The 9,003-nt window shown below is 51.9% G+C and overlaps 1 protein-coding gene across 1 annotated transcript in view; it reads right to left on the bottom strand.

The window, feature by feature from the left end:
- Positions 1-4,359, bottom strand: part of HOMER2 (homer scaffold protein 2) — an 86,611-nt gene extending 82,252 nt beyond the window's left edge. Inside the window, exons 1-3 of the mRNA XM_034667820.1 lie at positions 4,220-4,359; positions 3,783-3,901; positions 1,689-1,844 (exon numbers count right to left, since the gene is read on the bottom strand). The gene's annotated coding sequence lies outside the window, so the exon portion shown is untranslated. The remainder of the gene's footprint in view (positions 1-1,688; positions 1,845-3,782; positions 3,902-4,219) is intronic.
- Between the last annotated feature and the right edge of the window lie 4,644 nt (positions 4,360-9,003).

Genomic DNA, 9,003 nt, shown 5'->3' with positions numbered 1-9,003 from the left:
TCGCCGCCCGGCCTTCCCGGACGCCCCCTTCCCGCTGCCGGCGGCGTGGGGGCGCCCCCGCCCCCGGCCGGCCCGGGGGGCTTGGCGCAGGGCCTCCGGGAGGGCATCCCGCCTGCTGGATCGAGAGTCGCACTCGCAGCTGAAGGGACTTTGGGGCCCTCCTACGATTGCAGATGAAGGAACTGAGGACCCGGCGGGGGAAGTGAGTGGCCCAAGGTCACATTTTCAGACCCGAGCTCAGGTCTCCAGAATCTGAGATGGGCACAGTCATGCCCCTCCGTGAAGCCCACCTTCATTTCGCTGTCCATTGCCAGGCTCGATGGCTCAGGGTACCCACCGCCATGAAATTTCGGGAAGCCAACGTGGCAGGAAGAATACTGCACCTGCAGCAGGTGTTCTGGGCTCTTCCCGGGGTAATGATGGGACTGGGCTCCCAATTAGAGCGTAATAGCTTTTAAGGAGGCTTAATTAAGCTTGGTTTTATTCTTAGAGCAAGGGAAATTGAGATGGCAAAAAGAACTTAAAGAAGCGCAGTCCCTGAATCCCCTGTCCACACAGCATGCTCTGATTGCCACCAGAGGCTGGCACTGGGACTAAGTTAACCTTCCGCCCCTGAGGGCCTCACCAGATCATCTTCTGCTGAGAACACACTGCCCACATAGACCTGCCATTTCAGGACAGTTTAAAAAAAAAGTAAAGAAACAAGCATATGAAGTAGGGCCACCGTCTCAAACCTACCCTCATCTCTTTTGGGACCACAAGTTTACCTGCTAACCACCAAGGCCTCCTCGGGGAAGGAGGGGGGAGGCACCCACCCCCTGTACCTCACACTGTGGTAATTTTCTCAATTACAAACCTGATGTCACAGTGGCTTCCTTCCCACTGTCCTTAGGATACAGACCAAGATACTAAACATGCCTCAAGACCCTGCCCCATGGTGTCTCCACTGTCCTCTCCAGCCTTTTCTCTCTTCTTCTCCTCTGCCTGCCCTTAGCCAACTGACCATCCCTCTTTCAGCCCCAGGACCTTTGCACATGCTATTCTCTCCCTCTGGGAAGATTTTCTCCTCTCCTGTCTGTGTCACGCCTAGTCAATTCCTATTCACTCTTCAGATCTCAGTTAAACTGTCACTTCCTTGTGGAAACTTTACTTAATGCCCTAGACAAACTGTGAACTCCTATACTCCCATACTGCACTTATTATTTGCAATAGATATTTGTGAAATTACTAGTTTAATATCTATCTCCCAGGCACATGTGCAAACTCTGTGAAGCCGTATCTTTTTGTTCATCATTGTATCTCCAGTGCCTAAAGTTGTGCCTGAACATCCTCCATAAACACCTGTTGAATGAATGAATTAGCATCAGCCAGGCCACAGACACACACAACTGGCCAGGGTCTGTAAGCACAAGGAAGTCTGTTCAGAGCCAGGACTGGTATCTGGTCCCAGAGGAGACGGATCTATCACCAGCTGCATTCCAAAGACCAGGGGTGGGGGTGAGGGCTGTCCTCAGCAGTGTCGAAGGCAGAAGGCAGCACAGGGAATAGTGGCAGAGGCAGTGGCTGGCAGAGGCCAGCTTGGCTGGAGTGGGGTATCAGATTCACTGTGCGGCAGGGCCAAGCAGTCTCCAAAATGCCGAACAAGAATTTCTCTTTGTTCCACTGATGGGAAGGGCACACCCACTTACCTTGGGAGGCTGCAGTGAGGCAAAACAGGTGGAGCTGGTGAATCACTTGGGCTGCTTCCCAGTCAGTGGGAAGCAGGGCGATGTTGCAGGTGTGAGCCCACAGAAGGCTCAACATTCCAAGAACAAAGTGGCTGTCCCTCTGGACAAAGGCCCTCCCTACAGGGTGAGGGTAAAAAGGAAAAGCATTGACCAGACAAGATTTGGAAACAGAAACCCCTCGTTTGCAGCAACTTTGGAAGACCTGTGGGGAGTGGCTTCCCACCTCTCCTTCAACCCCAACTCCAGGCCCAGATTGGGTGCTGCCTCTCGGGAGCCTTCCCAGACAAGCCAGAGCCTGGGGTGGCCCCTACCAGCAGCACTTAGTCAACATGGGATCTGCCTGAGAGTGGGGCCACTCAAGGTCCCTGTCAGTGCCTCCTGTTCCATCAAAACCAATTGTCACCCTTTTTCTGTGAAAAATCTCCCAGCGACAGGCTCTGTGTGGCCCAGTTGTCAAGGAAAAAGATGGGCCAAGTCTCTTTGTTCAACTGCTAACTGTGGTGAAGGGGAGAGAGGTTCTGTGCTGGCTGGAGGCTGAGGCAGGGCCAGGAGACTTGGGTATCCTTTTGAGACTTGAGTATCCTTTTAGGCTGAGCAAGAGGAGCCAGTGGCGGGCACCAGACTGAAGATGGGGGTGGGGAGAGGGAGGTCCTGCAGACAGCGGAAGAGCACAGGGTCCAGTCCTAGGCAGAGGCCTGAGCCTTGGAGGGGAGAGGAGGTCTCTAGAGGAGAAACCTGACAGAGGGGGTGGGGTTACACTCTTCTCCAGGAAGCAAGGGTGCCTACTGAACCTGCACGAGCGAGGGCAGGTGGAGTGAAAGACAACTTTGAAACATCAGCCTCAGGAAGGTCAAAGGGGATGTTTGGATAGACCCAGAGTTGGGAGTGGGCGGGGCAGAGACACCCCCCCCCCAAGTCTGGGAAGCCAGAACTTGACCGGCACAAACTCAGAATTCCTGCTATTCTGTGTGGGCAGCAGAGGCTTCCAGAATCAGATCTCCGGGAATGGACAGTCAGCCTGAGGAACGTTTTGCACTCTGACCAGGGCAGATCTGGTGGGGGCCCACCAGAGAGCTGCAGGTGCAGGGAGCTGAGGAACCAAGGAAACAGGGAGCGGCTTCACACACGCCCGCTCCTCTGTATGGCCTGCGAACTCCCCAGAGCTGCCTTGGCAGAGAAGCACTGTGCGCTCTGTGCCTGAGACAGCAGCACTCCGCCACTCTGACTTCCCACCTCTCAAGACCCAGCTCCTGGAGAAATGGCCGAGTTCAGTCCAGGGCAGGGTAAGTACAAGATGAGCTAAGGCAGGCTGTTGGACCAGAAAGTAAGGAAGGGTGGCGACACAAAGAGCCACTGAAAGAGATCCCAATGGCCAAAGCAGACACTTGGAGCATGAAGAGAAATGACACTGATTAGGATTGTGATGCGAAATAAGAAACAAATATACATCAGTCCATACCTAAATTATTAAGGGGGCACCTGGTGGCTCAGTCGGGTAAGCGTCTGCCTTCAGCTCAGGTCATGATCCCAGGGTCCTGGGATAAAGTCCCGCATTGGGCTCCCTGCTCAGTGGGGAGTCTGCTTCTCCCTCGCCCTCTGCCTCTGTGCTCTCTCTCTCTTTCTCAAATAAATAAATAAAATTTTTTAAAAAATTAAGTAAGTAAGTGGAGAAAAGGCAATCTTCCCTACAGAAGACTTCCAAAAGAGAGGTGTAGCTACTCCCCGCTCCAGGAGGTCGAGTGTGACACGCTCCACTCCCCCACTCCCTTCAGAGTAGGTCTTTGTGTCTTCGTGATTTGCCTTGAAAGCATAGTGTACAGACAGAGAAAAATGGTAACTTCACAGTGGAGGAACCCAGCAGACCATTCCTTGACCAAGTGATCAAGGTTAACATCATCAGTGATAAGCCCCGTTGGTGTCCCGCCTCCTCTGACAGGTGGGACGAGACGTGTACTTCGCCTGCATGATGTCTTTTTTCCCCTAAACCCATAACCTCAGTCAAATCATGAGAAACACGCCAGACAAATCCACATTCAGGAACATCCTACAAAATACCTGATCAGTACTCCTCCGTCGAGGTCATGAAAAAGAAGGAAAGACCGAGAAACTCTCACAGACCAGAGGAGAACCAGCAGACGTGATGACTGAATGCATCTGAGATCCTGAACTCAGTCCTGGAAGAGAAAGAAGGAAACCCGGTGAGATCCGAAGAAAGTCTGGAGTTCAGTGACTAGCAATGAGCTATGCCGGCTCCTTGTGCCACACGTCTCCATGGTAACGTAAGACGCTGGAGTGGGGGTGCTCAGTGAGGGGTGTGCAAGAGCTCTAGGCATTATCTTTACCACTTCTCCGTAAATTGAAAATTGGTATGAAATAAAAAGTTTATAGAAACAGAAAGTAGCCCTGGGAGTCTCCTGTATACCAAACCCTGCATGCCATCTTGTCATTGGCCACAGCGGGAAGGTGAGCGTTGCGGAGCTCTGAGCAAGTACCCCATCCGGTGATAGCAGGGGCTTGACGTGGTGTGCAAGACTCCCAAAGCCAGCCGCCGGTATCCGTGCTTTTCCATGCAACTCGCAGTGAGAGGTACATCTGACCCCGCAACCCAGGCCCGGCTTCAACGTTCTCCGTAGATACCTATCTATATAAAATGGAAACAAAAGTTTTATATATATTTATACATATTTCATATATATCAAAGTTATACAGAACCATTCTTATCCTCTCAACCGCAAAGCATTCAACGTTGTCCCTTCTGTTCTATTTTTAAAAGCAGTGCTGCCCCCAACCCACTCTGTTGATTTCGAAACCTGTGATCTATATATATTTCCTCTCAACAGCACGATTGGGCTTACCATGTACATGGATGATGTTATCATTAGCGTGTTCAGATTTCTGATACTGCGGATCCAGGGACTTCGAATATTTTTTCCTTCTGACCCTACGAGGTCATTTCTCGACATAGGAAACAAATGTCTCAGGAAAACCCTTAATTAAATGGAGAACTATCAGGGGTTATCAGCTACTAGATGATATCTGTGAAGACCATATAGTAACATAGAAAAATACTTACTCTTTTGGCAAATATTGATCACCTACTGTGTGTCTGATGTGTGCTAGGCATAGAGGGATAAAGTGCTCAGCAGGAGAGACACAATCCTTCCATCACAGAATTATAAATTTGGGTGGAAAATATGAGTCATATAATCACACAATATATAAACTGTGATCTGTGTGAATAGAAGAGTTCTAATTTAGTTGAGAAGGGTGGGCAGGAACGGCCTCTGAAGAGGCACTGGCAGGGATGGTGTGGAGCCCGAGGTCCCAGGCGGAGGGGACATCAGAGGCTCTGAGCTGGGCAAGAAGCAGGAAGTTGGGAGGAACTGGCAGGTCAGGGTGGTTCGGACATGGTGAGTTTCAAGAGTCACAAGACAAGGTGGGAGAAGGATACGGGGGCCTGAGGCCTGGCTCAGGCTCTGGATTTGTCCAAGTGCACTGGCAGGCAGGGAATGCTAGGATCTCGTTTACCCTTTTCAAAGATCAGCCTGGTTGCTGGGAGGAGAGGTAAGAAGGGGGCAGGAGTAAAGACATGAAGACTGGTTAAGAGGCTCAGCAGAAGCTCAGGCAAAAAATAAGGCAGAGATGAAGGAAGGTGGATTACAGATCAGGCACGTATTTGGGGGTTGATTCCACAGGACTTGGTGAGGAACCGGGTGTGTGTTTTGCTAGGAAGTTCAGTTCGGACAGGAATCCAGGTTACCATTCTCATTGTGTCGGGACTCTGGTTAAGCAAAAACTCTTAGTGTGTGTGGCCAAGGCCTGGACGTACAGAAGACGAAAAGTCTGGTTCCAGGGACAGCAGAAGGAGTATGGGGGGAAGCACCAACACCAGAGTCAGACAGAGCTGGGCCTCACGCCGGCTGTGCCGCGGACCATCTCGGGACGGTGGGCAAGCTTTCCGGCCTCTGTGCACTCACCTGCAAGGCGAGGAGACCTCACTGGACTGTTAGCTTACACCCTGTGGTCCTCCCAATCAAGTCTTCCAAAAGCTTAAATGAGATAATACACGGAAAGTGCTCAGTTCAGTCCCTGGAGCAGTACCTTCTTAATACATTATAAGTGCCATTATCATTACTGGCTTTCATGGTGGGACCAGCGTGATATTTTCATGGTTTATTGTAACGAGATGAATAGTGTTGCAGTGCTATTTATGTAGTCAACATACTACAATTTAGCAGAGTTGGCCGAGGATTCTGAGAATGTCTGAAACAGCTCACACACTTCCCACCTGAAGTGGGAAACCTATGTCCCAAACTCTCCATAGTGTCAGGATTCTTCTGCAGGGCACCCGAGGGTTCAAGAAGACGAGGGGCCAGCTCCTTAAGATGACACCAGGGTGATATGGGACCGCCAGCGCCAGTCCCTTCTGTTCCCAATCTAGCCGAGGACCTGCCTTTAGGAAGGCAAGCTATCACCAGTTTCCAGCAGTTTCCACAGTTTCCTATGACCCTCTACTCTCCCATCCAGGGCTCTCCTAAGTCCGTCTGTCCTAGCTGCTGCTGGTGATTCTGAAAGCATTCATTCATTCATTCATTTTACCTTAAATGAGCACCCATTCCAAACAACCTAACATGCAAAGTGTAACTGAGGTACAAAGTTCCATGAGATACTGACCTTGCCTGGCTTGGGCTTCAAAAGTGGAACATCCCAGCTGGATCGTAAAGGATGTTTGGGGGAGAAAGCCAATTCCTGCAAATAGACCAGCACCAGGGCGTGACTCACACGGGAACGATAGCCATGTCCATGTGGTTGGCTCAATAGTGTTTGGTAGGCAGTGGCCAGGCAGGAGAGGTAAGGCGGGACCGCACCGAACGATCTCGGAGACACATGACTCTCAGGTCCACAGGGAGTAAGTACAAGTTTTGAAGCATGATCAGATTAGCATCTTAGATCCTCTGGCAGCAGCAGGGAGAATGGCCTAGAGAGGCAGAAACTGTGGGCAGGATTTTGTTAGGACAGGTTTCAGCCAAGGCTGGGAAGGGAGAGGAGGTGCCTTGGTTAGCCTCCAGAAAGGGGCGGGAGCCTGAAATAAGAGGGGGACCATGGAGTTCTTGTGGCACTGGAAAGCTACAGCTTCTGGGCGGAGGGGTCAGTCATCCAAAAGTCCAACAAACTTGAGGAGAGGACGGACCTCCCTGGCTGTCTCCCAGCAGAGTTCAGCTATGAGAGGCAAAACTGGAAATGAGCAGACGGGCAGCCCAGCCAACCGCAGGCACCCCAGGGCTGTCTGGGTTCTGCTGCTGTGCTGCCCTGGCTAGCACCCTATCACCTTTACTGTGCCTTTGGGATGATTCAGCCGGTGCGTCTTCCCGTAAGACAGTGATCTTTGAGGGCCGGGTCCCTCCCTTGGTCTTCTTCCTTGCTGGGCTCTGTTCTTAGGTCGGCTCTCTCCCCAGTGCTGGTCCCGCATTCATATGTAGCAAGAAATGAGTAAATTTCCCAATGATTCAAACTGCACTCCTAGAATTGAGCTGCACCGTGTCTGACTGGCCTGCCTGGGGCCTCGGGCTTGTCCCTGAGCCCATCCCTGTGGCCAGGGGGATGACATGCCCTGGTGGGCTTAGTCAGGGTCAGATGCAGCCCTGAGTGAGGTGTGGAGGCAGCTTTTCACAGAGGACCGTGGACTGGGGTCAGGACTGGAGGAGACAGCCAGAGGAAAATCAAGGGTTGGGACAAAGTAAACAGATGTGGGGGACTGGCCAACAATAATAGATGCCCACCATGAACACACAGTTATTTGTTTCCCAGGGCTGGACACAACGTAGAGGGAGAAACTGCTAGATAAAAGTGAAAGATATGATAGAATCATTCCAAGTTAAGCTCTTCCTGGGGAAGAACTTGAAAGACCCAGTCTGGGGAGCTGGAGAATGCACAATTCTGAGACATCCTCCCCCACCCAAGACAGAAAGAGTAGAAAGATGTGTTGTAAACCTGTCATTGTCAACCTGGGCTAGAGAGTGAAATCACCTAGAGAGCATTGACGAAATGCCAACGCCAGCACCCCACCTCCAGAGAGGATGATTTAATTGGCCCGGGTGGTGCCCAGGCCTCCGTAATCTCATAAACTCCCCAAGCAATCCCCGTGTGCAACCAGGGTTGCGAACCACTGCTTTAAGCCTCATGACGCTCAAAGAGCGCTACATGCGAGGCACGGAGCCCCAGGAGTCCAGGTGTGGGAGGGACCAAAAAAAACATATCTGAGCTCATTGGCTGGGCTTTCTTGAGACTTAGGGCTCTGGAGGGGAACTAAGAAACCCAAGGAAATTGTGGGGCCAAGGAGGTGCGGAGCCCCATCTGAGTACAGGGCAGAAGGAATTAATCCTAAAGCCTGCTCATTCTCTCTGAAGGGGGCTGGGCTTACATGGCAGTTGCCTCTGACTGGTGGCAGCCCGGAACAGAGAGGTGCCTGTTTGCACATCTAGAACAGCCCAGGTGGGGCAGGCTCAGACAAGTGAGGCAAGACTCCAGGGCCATGTCTGAGGCGGACTCCACAGGACCAAGGATGAGTTAAGAAGGTTCCTAGCTGGAGACATCGTGTAGAGGGTGATGCCTCTCCGGGGTACAAGGAAGCCCAGAGGGAGAGGGGGCAGCCGCAGTGCAGAGAGGAGAGATGGTAGGTGCGATCTGGGACCTGCTGAGATGCAGGATACGGAGGGACAAGCAAGAGGAGATGTTCAGTGGGTAGTCAGAGATGGCAGGAATGGAGTGTGAAAGGAGGACTCAGGGCCATCCCCAAGACAGGACTCCAGGCAGAGCACACCGATGCTGGCTGACGGAGCAGAGGTGGGGCTGGGAAGGCGAAGGCTGAATCACCAGGGGAGGGAGGGGAGCCTGGATGATGAATGAGCGGCCCTTGGCACCCAGGGGGCCACCTCTTCTAGATGTGGCTCAACCCTCTTCAGCTTGATTTAGCTGAATCAAATATCCTAACTTTTTAAAAAAAGAAGCAACTCTTTACTAGAAAACAAAATCAAACAAACAAAAAGCAAATCCTACAAAATAGACACAAGTGGGTTCTCAATTCATTTCAGTGTAGCCAATAGTCAGCAAACACCTACTACGAGCCAGACTCGCCCAGGTGGCCCAGCTGGCCTGGGGAGCGCATCAGACACACGGCCCCACTCCCCATCCCCCCCCCAGCCCCATCTGGGAGGCCACGGTGGCTCTGGTTCCTAGCATCTCCACCTCCAATAAAGCTCAGCTCACCCACCAGTTG

This window comes from Ailuropoda melanoleuca, chromosome 9, assembly GCF_002007445.2.
Source record: "Ailuropoda melanoleuca isolate Jingjing chromosome 9, ASM200744v2, whole genome shotgun sequence".
Taxonomy (NCBI): domain Eukaryota; kingdom Metazoa; phylum Chordata; class Mammalia; order Carnivora; family Ursidae; genus Ailuropoda; species Ailuropoda melanoleuca.
This window is presented reverse-complemented; position numbering and strand designations above follow the sequence as displayed.